We start from the raw sequence: 11,575 nt of genomic DNA on the forward strand, positions 1-11,575 counted from the left end.
TGGATTCTGTAGCCCAGATCTGAGCTCAGTGCCTTGTACAGAGTAGGTGCTTCAGACATTTCTCTGGTCTTCCTTCTGCTTCTGGGTGGCTCTTTGTCATAGTATTTTTCCTAGCATTGAACTTGATTACAAACTCTTTGTCGTTGGAGGACAACCCTTATAAATTTTTTTCCTTTATATTGAGCTGAAATCTGCTTACCTAGTATATCTTCCTCCCTTCCCCCCTTGGTCTAATTATCAAGCCAGACAAGTCTAATCCCTCTTCCACGTGATGGCCCCTCACATACTTGGACATCAGTCACATCTGAAATGTTTTTCCAGGTCCAACTGCACAGTTGGTTAGAGACCCCGCCGATTAAGCCAAGCACATGGGCTTCCTCTCGGTGTAGCTTAGGTCTCTTCCCTTGTCCAGCCAAGTTCATAGCTGTTTGCCCTGTGACCCCAGAGGACTGGAGATAGCTCCAAGTGGACCTTCGAGACCATCCTCAGATATGGGCAGTGGCCAGGCTTTTGGGTTGGGCCCCATTGCCTCCGATTTGTGCTTTCCATTAAGCTGGCCATGCTGAGCGTCTGGCTCCCCTGGAGGGAGGGCTGTGTGCTAGTATTTGGAGGGCTGTCTTGAGAAAGAAAGCAACGGCAGACTTGTTCTACCTGACTCCAGAAAGCAAAACTAGCACTGGGTGATGGGTGGCTATTGCTAAGACAAAGATTTCAACCCAATGTAAAGGAAGATTACCTGAGAGCTATCCAAAAATCTGGCATATTAGCTCAATACACCACATTGATTCTAAGATAGTAAGGGTTTTCTAAAAATAAATAAAAACAAGGCACCAGGGAGAGATCGCTGGATCCAGAATCAGAGGATCTGAGTTCAAATCCAGCCTTAGATCCTAACTGTGACTCTGGAGAAGTCACTTAACTTCTGTCTGCCTTGGTTTCCTCAACTGTAAAAAGAACCTCCCAGGGTGAAGATCTGAAGGAAATCATATTCTCTTGGCACAGGGCCTGGCCCACAGTAAGCCTGTTACTTGTCTAAGCCTCGGTCACTGAACCTGTTGGGGTAGAGCCTTTCATCGGGGCTATAGCAGCAATCCCAAGGTCCCTCTCGACTAGGAATCCTGGGAACAAGAAGTGAAGCTTCTTAGCAGTGAATCTGGCCGTCCTCATTCAGGCAGCTGCAACCAGGCAGAAACAGTGAGGTCAGAGAGATGCTGCTATGGAGCAGAAGCAGTGGCTGGTGCTGGAGCGGCCTGTTAAGCCAGTTGTCCAGTGTTCCCTTGGCAGAGAGGGCAGCTCTTCTGTGAGGGGGGGATGCGGGGCTGCTTTCTCATAACCCACCTCACAGGCAGGAGTCTGGCTGGCCCCAGAAAGGAGGCCTTACAGTGGATGGGTGGGTCGCCCCACCACCGGCCAACCTAAGCCCTCCAGGGATAAAGCTGCCCAGACCATGCTCAGAGACAGGTACGCAGTCATGGCAGGTGCCAGCCAGGCCACGTCTGGTGACTGTTCTTTCCACAGTTCATAGGCACAGAAGCCAATCTTGTGGCTTGGCTGTTGGAACTGGCAGGTGGATGCTGGGACTTAGTCGAGACGAGGCAATGGCCCGTTTGGAGCACGGACTGCTGGGCTGCCAGGTGCTAGGCCCGAGCCAAGGCCATGTTTTCGGTCTTGCCCCTGCCCCCTGCCAGCCCACCTTGCTGCAGCCATCCCTGCCCAGAGCCTGAGCCATTCAGATCTCATGCGGCTCGGACAGAGCAAAGTCTGTGCCATCTGTGTATTGTATTAGCTACAACCAGCTTTTAATTAAAATAGCAGTCGGCTAGTGGCCAGCGCCTCAGACAGCAGGGAGGCCGCAAAGGCTTTCACTGGGGCAGCTGCTCTTATCTCAAGACAGGATGGGATTTGGTGCAACCAAAGTCTGGGGAAGGAAGGAGCCCTGGAAGACCCCTCAGAGTGCCACTGATCGGAGGAGTCTTTCCACCCATCATCTCTTCCCCCACTTCCCAGGGTAGCCCAGGCATGGAGAAGCTGCCTTGTCTGGAGCCCAGAAATTCCACTATGCAAACCTCTGGGAAGCTGCAGGCCTCACGGAAACCAATCAACAGACCTCTCTTAGCCCTCTACAGTTTGGAGGACTGGGCTAGACCCGAGGGTACAGAGACAAAAAGCAAAGGCCTTGTCTACAAAGAGCACGTAGGGGGCAGCCAGTGGCCCAGTGACTAGAGAGCCAGGCCTGAAGTCAGGAGGTCCTGGGTTCATGCAGCCTCAGAGACTTCCTAGCTGTGTGACCCTGGGCAAGTCACTCAACTCCCTTTGCCCAGCCCACACCTCTTTTCTGCCTTGGAACTGATATTTAGTGTCAATTCTAAGACAAAAGGTATGGATGAGCCCCTTCACCCCCATTGCTTAGCTCTTAGCACTCTCCTGCCTTTGAACCAATATACAGTATCAATCCCAAGACAGAAGGTAGGGGTTTTAATAACTAAATAGCGTGTATATGTGTAACTATGCAAAGCAAATACAAGACGATGTTGGGGAAGACCCTCCTGCTGAGTAGCACAGTGGATAGAGCGCCAGGTCTGGAGTTAGAAAGATCTGAGTTAAAATCTGACCCTGGACATTGTACCTCAGTTTCTTCCTTTGTAAAGTGGGGATCATACTAGCACCTACCCTATGGAAGAACAAACGGGATATTTGTAAAGTGCTTCACCCACCTGCCTGGCAGATGCAGTCGCCACTCTAGAAACGTTTGCTGTTATCAATGATTGCTAGCCGCCGGGGGATCAGGAAAGGCCCCTTCACTGGCCATGGGTGAGCAGGGCTCTGTAGGGAAGTAGAGACGGGGCTAGGGGAGCCCTGCAGGCGGGCTGGAGAGAGGAGCCCAGCGTCTGCCATCTGCCACAGTGCTCCGATCTTGTCTACAGCCTGGCCTTGGAGCAGCCAACGTGGATGAGCAGTGGAGCCAACAGAGATGATGCAGAACTTGGGCGGGGGATGGGGGAAGACCAGCCCCTTCAGCGTAGGGTGGGGGCAACGCCAGGGAGCAGCAGCGCTTGGCACCAGGGCTCAGGAGGTTGTTCTGTCGGCAAGGTCGCACGTCCATCCCTCAGCTGGCTGGGCCGGCTGCTCTCTGGGGAGCTGCCAGGACCCGAGGCGGAGACGTAGGCAGAGAAAGGAGCCTCCATTGTTCCCAACTTGCCTTGAGACAAAACACCCACCCGCAGATGGGCTCACACATCAAGGAGGCCTACATGTCGGGGAGAACCTTTGGCCTGGGAGCCCCAGGACCTTCTGTGGCTCTGTTGAGAGGGGTGGGGGGAAGAGGCAGAAGTCAAAGCTTGTTGGAGGTGCCTTTGGGGTGAAGTCCTGGCACCGCAGGAGGCGGCTCCCCAGAGCTCTTACTCTCCAAGGCTTTGTTTTGTTGAGCAGCTACTGTGGCCCAAGCATGGGAATAGGCAAAGTTAAAAGCAGGACTTACCTTCAAATAGTTTTTACTTGTGAGGAAAGCTTAGGTGGCTCAGTGGATAGAGTACCAGGCCTGGAGACAGGAGGTCCTGGGTTCGAATTGGCTTTAGACATATCCTAGCTGTATGACCCTGGGCAAGTCACTTAACCCCCATTACCTAGTCCTTAACCTCTCCTGTCTTGGAAACCAATGCATGGTTTTAAGATGAAAGAGAAGTTAATTTAAAAAAAAACACACACACACACACACACAAAACTACCTTCTAGCAGAGAATTATATTAAAGTGGAGAAATGGAGCCATGAATGGAGGTTCCTCTGGGAGGGGACTCCTAAACTGGGCTGGGTAGGAAGCTTCATTCCACAAACATTTATTAAGCAAGTGCTGTAGAGCAAGCACTGAGTTGGGTGCTGGGGGCACAGAGACAGCCGGGTCCCTGGGCAGATGCTCTGGGGCATCAGGCCTCTTCAATAGAGACATCACGTCGGCAAGGACACTAGCAGAGATCGGGAGAGGCAAGCGCAGCTCTTTGTTCTCCCCAGGATGGCGGGCTCTAGGCTGGGACCTCAAAGGGGGGACGTCTTGCTCTCCCACTCCAGGGCTCCTTCCCGGCTCAGGAAGACCCTGGTACCCCCGCCCTGGGCCGAGGGCGCTCCGATTCACACCAAACCCATCTCTACTACAGAGCGCCAGACCCGGAACGTGTGCCCGCTCTGACGGAGCAGCCCAGCCTCATTGGTCTGGGACTTGTGTCAGATGGAGAAGGGCAGGGTGTGCTTGACTAGCCCAGTTTGGAGCAGATTTCCTCTAGGACCAGCCCCTGAGAAGTTCTCACAGCAGAGTCCTCAAGGCCCCAGATGGCCACTAGGCTGCCCCGCTTCCTCGGTGCCATGAAGAGGAGCAGGTGGTAGATGGTGAAACCCACCATTCTGGGCAATGCAGGTGAGCTTCCGGACAGACGGGCATAGATGCCAACTGTCCGGCAGGCCTCGACTCAATTATCCCTGCCAATGGAATAAAGCTGTAGCTTGAGAAATACAGAATTGGATCATCCCATCTGGCACAAAATCCTCAGAGCCTGGATAATCCCAGTATCGGATAATCCTCATCTAAACAGATGATCTGAAATACTGGATAATCCAAAAATCCTTTCTCTCTGGCTCTGGGAGGCATTACGCGGTTCCCTTACCACCCGCGTCCCTTCCTCGGTGTGGCAGAGAGAATGCGGGGCACTGGGGCAGGGAGGAGAGGACAAGCCTTGGGAGCAGCCAGGAGCTAGCAGGCAGCTAGGCCCGACGTACTGCTGCCCAGAAGCAATCGCCTCGCTCCATCTAAATCCAAGGGTCAATGCCCCGAACCAAGGACTACAGAGAGGAGTCAGAGTTCCAGTGTGCCCCAGAGGGCCTGCGGAGAAGGGCTTGGCTGGGCGGCTCGGCATCTGGCGAGAGGATGAGAGGAAGGGGGATCAGAGAGACCCTGTCGAGGGATGGGAGATCTGGTTCTGGGGCTCGGAACGAAGTCAGTGACGGTCCCCAAGGGAGGTTAGGCCTCCTCCCTGTGCCCAGGCCCTCCCCCTGGACCCCGGCCCAGGCCAAGCTCAGAGCGTGGGAAGAGGGAAAGTCTGGTGGGATGGGCTCTGCTTAGCTCAGCTCCCAGACACAGCCTCCCCCGGGGCCGCAGTAGAGTCCTGGGCTGTGAGACCGGAGCCACTCGGACGCTGCGCGTGTGTGCAGACGTGCAGAAGGGCACCAAGTCTGCTCCCCTCTCCTACGTGGGATCGTGCACCTGCGGGCCTCTGCCCTGATGCCTCCCACCAGGGTGCCCCTCCAGCTCACATTCCACAGCAGAGTCGGCCTGAGTCATGTACCTTTAGAAGGGGTGCCCCCAAGGCCGGGTGGGGATGAGGGAGCATGAGCCCCCCAGGATCAGGGAAGGCTTTGGCGAAAAAAGGTGGCCCTTAGGCCTAGGCCTGGAGGAAACAAGGGGGGGGTGGTCTTCCTGGGGAGCTCTGTGTTTCTTTGGGAATAGAAACCTATATCTGGATGTACACCTGTCTGAATAGGTGTCTATACCCGTGCATGTGGACACACACATCTGCGTGTGAGACTGTGTGTCTCTGTCGTGCTAGATGTCTTCTGCCCTTTGGGGCTAAACTCCTAGAAGAGGCTCTCTACAAGAAGTGACTGCACTTTCTTCTCATGGTCTTTTTAAAAAAAAAATCTTATTTTCTGTCTTAACAACCACTCTAAGACAGAAGGCCAAGGGCTAGGCAAAAGGGGTTAGGTGATTTGCCCAGGGTCACACAGCTAAGAAGTGTCTGAGGCCAGATTTGAACCTAGGACTCTAGGCCTGGCTCTCAGTCCACTGAGCCACCCAGCTGCCCCCTGGCTATATAAGAAAATGGAACCACAAGGAGGGCCTTCTAGGGGCAGTGGGGGACAAGAGCACCTAGTCTCTGGACACTCACCGAGAAGGACCACGATGGCAGCAAGCAGAGTCACACCACAGTCACAACTAAATTAGGCACAGGAGCAGAGTCATTCAGCAGAAAGTAGGGAAATAAATGGCTCCAGGGGTGCAGAGACAGATGGGGTGGTGGAGGGAGGCAGGCAGGCAGATAGCATGGGGAAGAGAGTGGGAAAAGGGAAGGGTACCCAGAGTGACTTGATGGTCATCACCGTTGGGAGCCCTCAGCTAGCCAGCACCGGTAGCAGCTGGAGGGGTGCTGGGAAAGGGGGCAGGAGTTTGGGGGTCTCCTTTTTAGATGGAGGACAGACTCTCATCCTCCTGTCTTCGGCTTGGCCCATTACCATACCCACAGCACCTCACGGGCATCAGCAAAACCTTAGGACCAGTTCTTGAACTTAATGCTGGCTGGCGTTCTGCCGGGCTTACTTGGATGTCCAGAGCTTATCTGATGCTTACAGCCGTGATAATGAACAGGACGGAGGGCCCTTCCCCCGAGTTAGCCCCCAGTCTTAGGTGGGGGCTTTGCTTCCTTTATGGGTTCCCAGTGACTTCTACGTTCCCTCAATCCGTGGGACACCCCATGAGGGACTTCTGGGCTCCTCCTTGCAATCTGACTTGCTGCTCTTCTTACTTTATACTAGCTACTTGTAAACTTACCAGACTCACTAGGAGAAGAGAGGACGATCAGGGGGTCCAGGTTTTAACAGTACCCCGAAGCTTTCTTCCCACTTCCAGTCTCGTGCCCCCACCCAATGCAACAAGAGGGAACCTCATAGGTTCTTCCCTAAACCTTCCCCTTCTCCTGCCGTGCCTGTCCGTAAAGAAGGATGCTCACAGCCTAGCCCTCCCAGGCTGGGTTCCTGCCACCCTCTCACCCCCATAGCCAGGCTCACTGAGCTCACCCCCTCCTCTGGCCCTGCCGGGTGCCATAGCCCGCTGGAGGCTCTGCCGGCCTCTCTCCTCACCCCTAGCCGTCCTCCATTAAGCCATGCACGTGTCTGTTCTAGGGACCCATGTACAAAGTCACATATATGGTATATATGGTGTCATATAACAAGAAAAGAAAACGTTACATTTGGGTTCAGGGTCTCAGTTCAAATCTGCCGCTCCATTCCTAGGCGACTTTCCACACATGCCAGTTCTGCCATTAACCGGCTTTCTGTTGCTGGTCAAGCACATTCCTGTTTCTGGACCTCTGTTTCCTCAGCTGTAGAATAAATGGGTTGAACTCGATGATCTCCGAGGTCTGTTCCAATTCTAAGACCTGTGTGCAGCTGTGCACATCCCGTGTGTCGGGGCTGAAGCCAGAGCCAAGGCATCAGGGGGAGGCTGAGCTTCCATCATCCCCTCACCCAGGCTTGTCCATTCTGGCCCAGGCCCTCTCCCGCCCACTCCCGTCCCCTCCACCTGTCCACCCAGGCGGCGTCTCTTCCCTGCTCAGCCGCTTCCCATCTGCCTCGTGGGAGAGATTGTCTCCATTCTTCCTATTCCTCCCCTGTGCCTTTTCCCGCACTTACCTCTCCAAGACATCTTTTTAAAACCTTCGTTGGAAAGTAAAATGTTCATCGATCTGGAAATGGCTAAACCAAGTGGGGTTTAAAAAGGATGACTACGCCTGAAGAGAGACCCGATCTGGGGCTGTGCTTGTGACCGGTGATGTGTGACGGCCCTTCCCTTCTCAGGGCCCCGGGGCTCAAGGGGCAGGCTGGATGCCCCCCTCCCCTGCCAGGGAGATCTCCATAAAACTGCACTAAGGCTTGGCCACCTCCCACTCCTGAGTCCTGAGCCATCTGCTCACTTTTTTTATATTTGCCCGAAGGGCCCCGTCTTTCAGCCAGTCACTACATGTATCTTGTGGGCCAATTTATTCAATCGTTTTCCAGTTGTGACCAACTCTTCATGGCCCCATTTGGGGTTTTTTGGTAGAGATTCTGGAGTGGTTGGCCATTTCCTTCTCCAGCTCATTTTATAGATGAGGAAACAGAGGCAAACAGGGTGCAGTGACTTGCCCAGGATCACACAGCTAGGAGGTATCTGAGGGCAGATTTGAGCTCTGATCTTCCTCACTGCAGGCCCGGCATTCTATTCACTGAATCCTTTAGCCCTGTGGGTTGGTTGCCTTTATCCAGTGGCTCAGGCCCCTCGTCCTCTCCACATAAGTAAGGACTCCTTTACACCATGTTTTAGGCTTATAGGAGAATTTCATTGGAATCGTAGAAAAATTCCTTAATATCTCCTTTAAAAATGGAAACAATTCAGGAAATAAAGATTGAATTGGGTTAGACGGTGAACCTCTAACAAAAGGGCAAAGAGATACTTGTATTTGGGGATGATCACCTGTCCCTGACTATAGGAAGTCAGGAGAAATATCCAACCACCAGCCATGTGGCCACCTTTTTTTGGAGGTGGGTGATGATTGATAGGTAAGGGTGTGTGGGAAGTTGGCACTAGGAGGCAGCCTCTCTCAGGTCAGAGATTCCATGATGGTGAAATAGATGATTCTAAAGCGGAAGAAATGAATATAGATGTCATTGTCTAGTTCAACAGACAGAAAGGGGCTCTACGGAGGGTGGGGAACTACAGCTGGGAACTGTTCCCGCTATTCTCAGACAAAATGAATTGATGGGTTCAATGATGATAGCAGAAGAGCTAGTTTTCTTTTTTCTTTTTGATTCTTTGTTACAAAGGATGGATCACTGGATGGGGAGGGAGAAAGACATATTCAGAAATAAAGGTGATGCATAAATGAGATCGAGAATAATTTTAAAGCAAGGAAGAGACGGAAAGAAAGCAGACAGGAAGCCACTGCAGAAGAGGTAGGAAGAAGGGTGGAGGGAGAGTAGGAGAGAGAAAACAGGAACTAAAAGAGCAAAGGGGGAGAGAGAGATGGAGACAGAGAGAGAGAGAAAGAAAAGGGAGACAGTCAAGCAATGAGAGAAAGAAGAGAGAGAGGAGAGGGGGAACAAGAACAGAAGAGAAAGAAGAGAGGGAGAGACAGAAGCAGAGAGGAAAGGAGAGAAAGATGGGAAGAGGGAGGGGAAAAAGGGAAGGAAAGAAAAGAAAGGGAGACAGCCGAGCAATGAGAGAAAGAAGAGAGAGGAGAGGAAGAACAAGACAAGCGAAGGAGAGAAAAGAGGGACATAGAAAAAGAGAGGAGAGGGAAAGATAAGCAGAGGGGAAGGAAAGAGAGATGAGAGACAGAAGAGAGACGGGAGAGAGAGAAGTAGGAGGAGGAGGAGGAGAAAAAGGAGAAGGAGGAGGAAGGGAGTCAGGGAGAGAGAAAGACAGGAGGGAGAGAGTAGGAGAGAGACAAAGACAGGAGTTGGGGGAGGAGGGAGAAAGAGAGACAGAGAGGTAGACAGGCGGGGAGAGAGAGGGAGAGAGACAGATGGGAAGAGAGACAGAGAGAGAGTTTATTCTAGGTCAAGCTAAGAAAGCTGGGTGAGGAGTGAGCAGCTGCCCTGCTTTGGGAGCATAGGACTGGGTCAGGCCCTGGACGAGCAGGGTGTGTGTGGAGGGAAGGTGCCTGGGTCCCCGGTAGAGTCCTCCATCTCCTTCCCTCCCTGTCCAGGCAGAGCAGGCCCAGCCCAGGATCTCTTGGATCTAGGCTGACCCCAGGGCCCCCATGTCCCTCCCTTCCTCTCCTCCCTCCTACACTTTGCACCCCTCTGCTGCGCCTCGCCTCCCTCAGGGATGTGTATTTTGGGGTCGAGGCAAGAACTAGCCTGAAAGCTGCACCCCAGGCCGCCAGGTGTCGCTGCTGCTCTCCGCTAACCTCAGCTCCTCCTCCCTCCTCCCCAGGCCCGAGCACTCGCTCCCTTTGCAGCACTGGGCCACCCCAAGCATTCCCTGACCCTTGGGTAGTGGCTGGGGGAGTGGAAAGGGGCGCGCCTAAGCACCCCCACCCAGATCCGACTTTTCATGCACAAAGAGGAGGAAGCAAGGAGCTATCTTTTGGACCCTGTGGAAACACCATTAGATCTGAGTTCAAATCCTCACTGCTCTGTACCACTAGATCACATGTCTAGCCCTTTGAGGCTCTGGACTTCCTGTCTGGACCCTCACAGGTACCCGCCAGACAGGTGCTTCTGTCACCCCTTGGGGGAGAATGAAAGGAGCGGGTTAGTGACTTGCCTGTGGCCTGATTCTATCTGAACTCCATCAAAAAAGATGAAGAGAATGAGATGATGGTGATTAGAGCCAGCTTTGATATGGTACCTGCCGCTGTGCTGCGCCAAGCCTTGCACAAATATGATGATTATTAGTCACCAAAACGGACGTGGACGTCGTTCTTCAAAGTTCGTGGAATGTTTGACTTGGGTCCTCTCTTTGGATCCTTACGGCAGCCCTGGGAGAGAGGTGCTGCTATTTTCCTCATTTTACAAATGGAGAAACTGAGGCTAAGAGTGGTTAAGTGGCTTGTCCGGGATCACCCAGCTACTATGCGAGGCTGCATTCCAAGCCAGATCCTCTTGACTTTAGACAACAGGAAAGGCACCAAAATATGACTTGAGAATATACACGAAAACAAGAAGAGAAAGCAAAGAAACCCACAGAAAGCCACCAGAGATTGGACAGTTGAGTAAACAAGAAAATCTCCTAACCTCATGAAGAAACTCTGGAGGGAAAAGCAGAAGCCGCATTTGGAAATAGCCGTGGTCCGTCCCCTGCAATTTCCGGAATCTCTGAAGGCCAGAGAGAAGTCAAAATGCAGGGCAGAGAGGGAACAGCCCCAGTGTTTCATCATAAACGCATTAGGGAAAGGTCACATAACGCCGTACTGGGGCAGACTTCTTCATAGCAAGCATACCGGGCATACCAGAGAGACACGGCATGGACAACGAGTCTGTTTCGTGGGGTAGGGTATGTGTGTGTGTAAGGGGGGGGTCTCTGCTTTTCTGGGCATCCAGGGCTTAGAGACAGAAGCCTCGGAAACTCTTAGAAGTCTCAAGGATGGCGAGTACCCCAAGAGAAGCCCAGCAAGAGATGAGCAAAGGGCAATGTGGGACAATGCCAAGCAGTCCCTATGAGAAGACCAGTACAGCTCTGACCGTGGTGCCCATGCCTGCCTGTTGAAGCACCAGGAGCAGGAGAATTTGTTCATGTTAAGATTCTTGAGCTTGGAGTCACAGAATCCAAAATCAAAGTCCGGTTCTGTTACTTACAACCTCTGTGACCTTTGGGCAAATTATTTAAAATCTCTAAACCTCAGTTTCCTTCTCTTTAGTGAGGGGATGGGACCAGACAACTTCTAAAGTCCCTTTAAGCTCTTTCTATGATTCCTTCCTTCCTTCCTTCCTTCCTTCCTTCCTTCCTTCCTTCCTTCCTTCCTTCTTTCCTTCTTTCCTTCCTTCCTTTCTCTCTTCTTCCTTCCCCCTCTCTTCCCTCTTTTCCTTTCACTTTCCTTCCTTCCTCCCTCCTTTTTTTCTTTCTTTCCTCCTTTCTTTCCTTCCTTCCTTTCTCTCTCCTTCCTTCCCACTCTCTTCCCTCCTTTCCTTTCACTTTCCTTCCTCCCTCCCTCCCTTTCTTTTCTTTCTTCCTTTCCTCATTTCTTTCTTCCTTCCTTCCTTCTTTCCTTTCTTCTTTCCTTCCTTCCTTCTTTCCTTCCTCTATTCCTTCCTTTCTCTCTCTCCTTCCTCCCC

The 11,575-nt window shown here is 52.5% G+C and overlaps 1 long non-coding RNA gene across 1 annotated transcript; it reads right to left on the reverse strand.

Moving 5' to 3' along the window:
- Positions 1-8,114: 8,114 nt before the first annotated feature.
- On the reverse strand, positions 8,115-10,267 carry LOC123243236. The gene is made up of 2 exons (XR_006505850.1): positions 10,152-10,267; positions 8,115-8,434 (listed from the first exon to the last, which is right to left on the reverse strand). It is a non-coding gene; the product is annotated as an uncharacterized LOC123243236 (long non-coding RNA).
- Between the last annotated feature and the right edge of the window lie 1,308 nt (positions 10,268-11,575).

The sequence above is a fragment of the Gracilinanus agilis genome, chromosome 3 (assembly GCF_016433145.1).
Source record: "Gracilinanus agilis isolate LMUSP501 chromosome 3, AgileGrace, whole genome shotgun sequence".
Lineage (NCBI taxonomy): Eukaryota > Metazoa > Chordata > Mammalia > Didelphimorphia > Didelphidae > Gracilinanus > Gracilinanus agilis.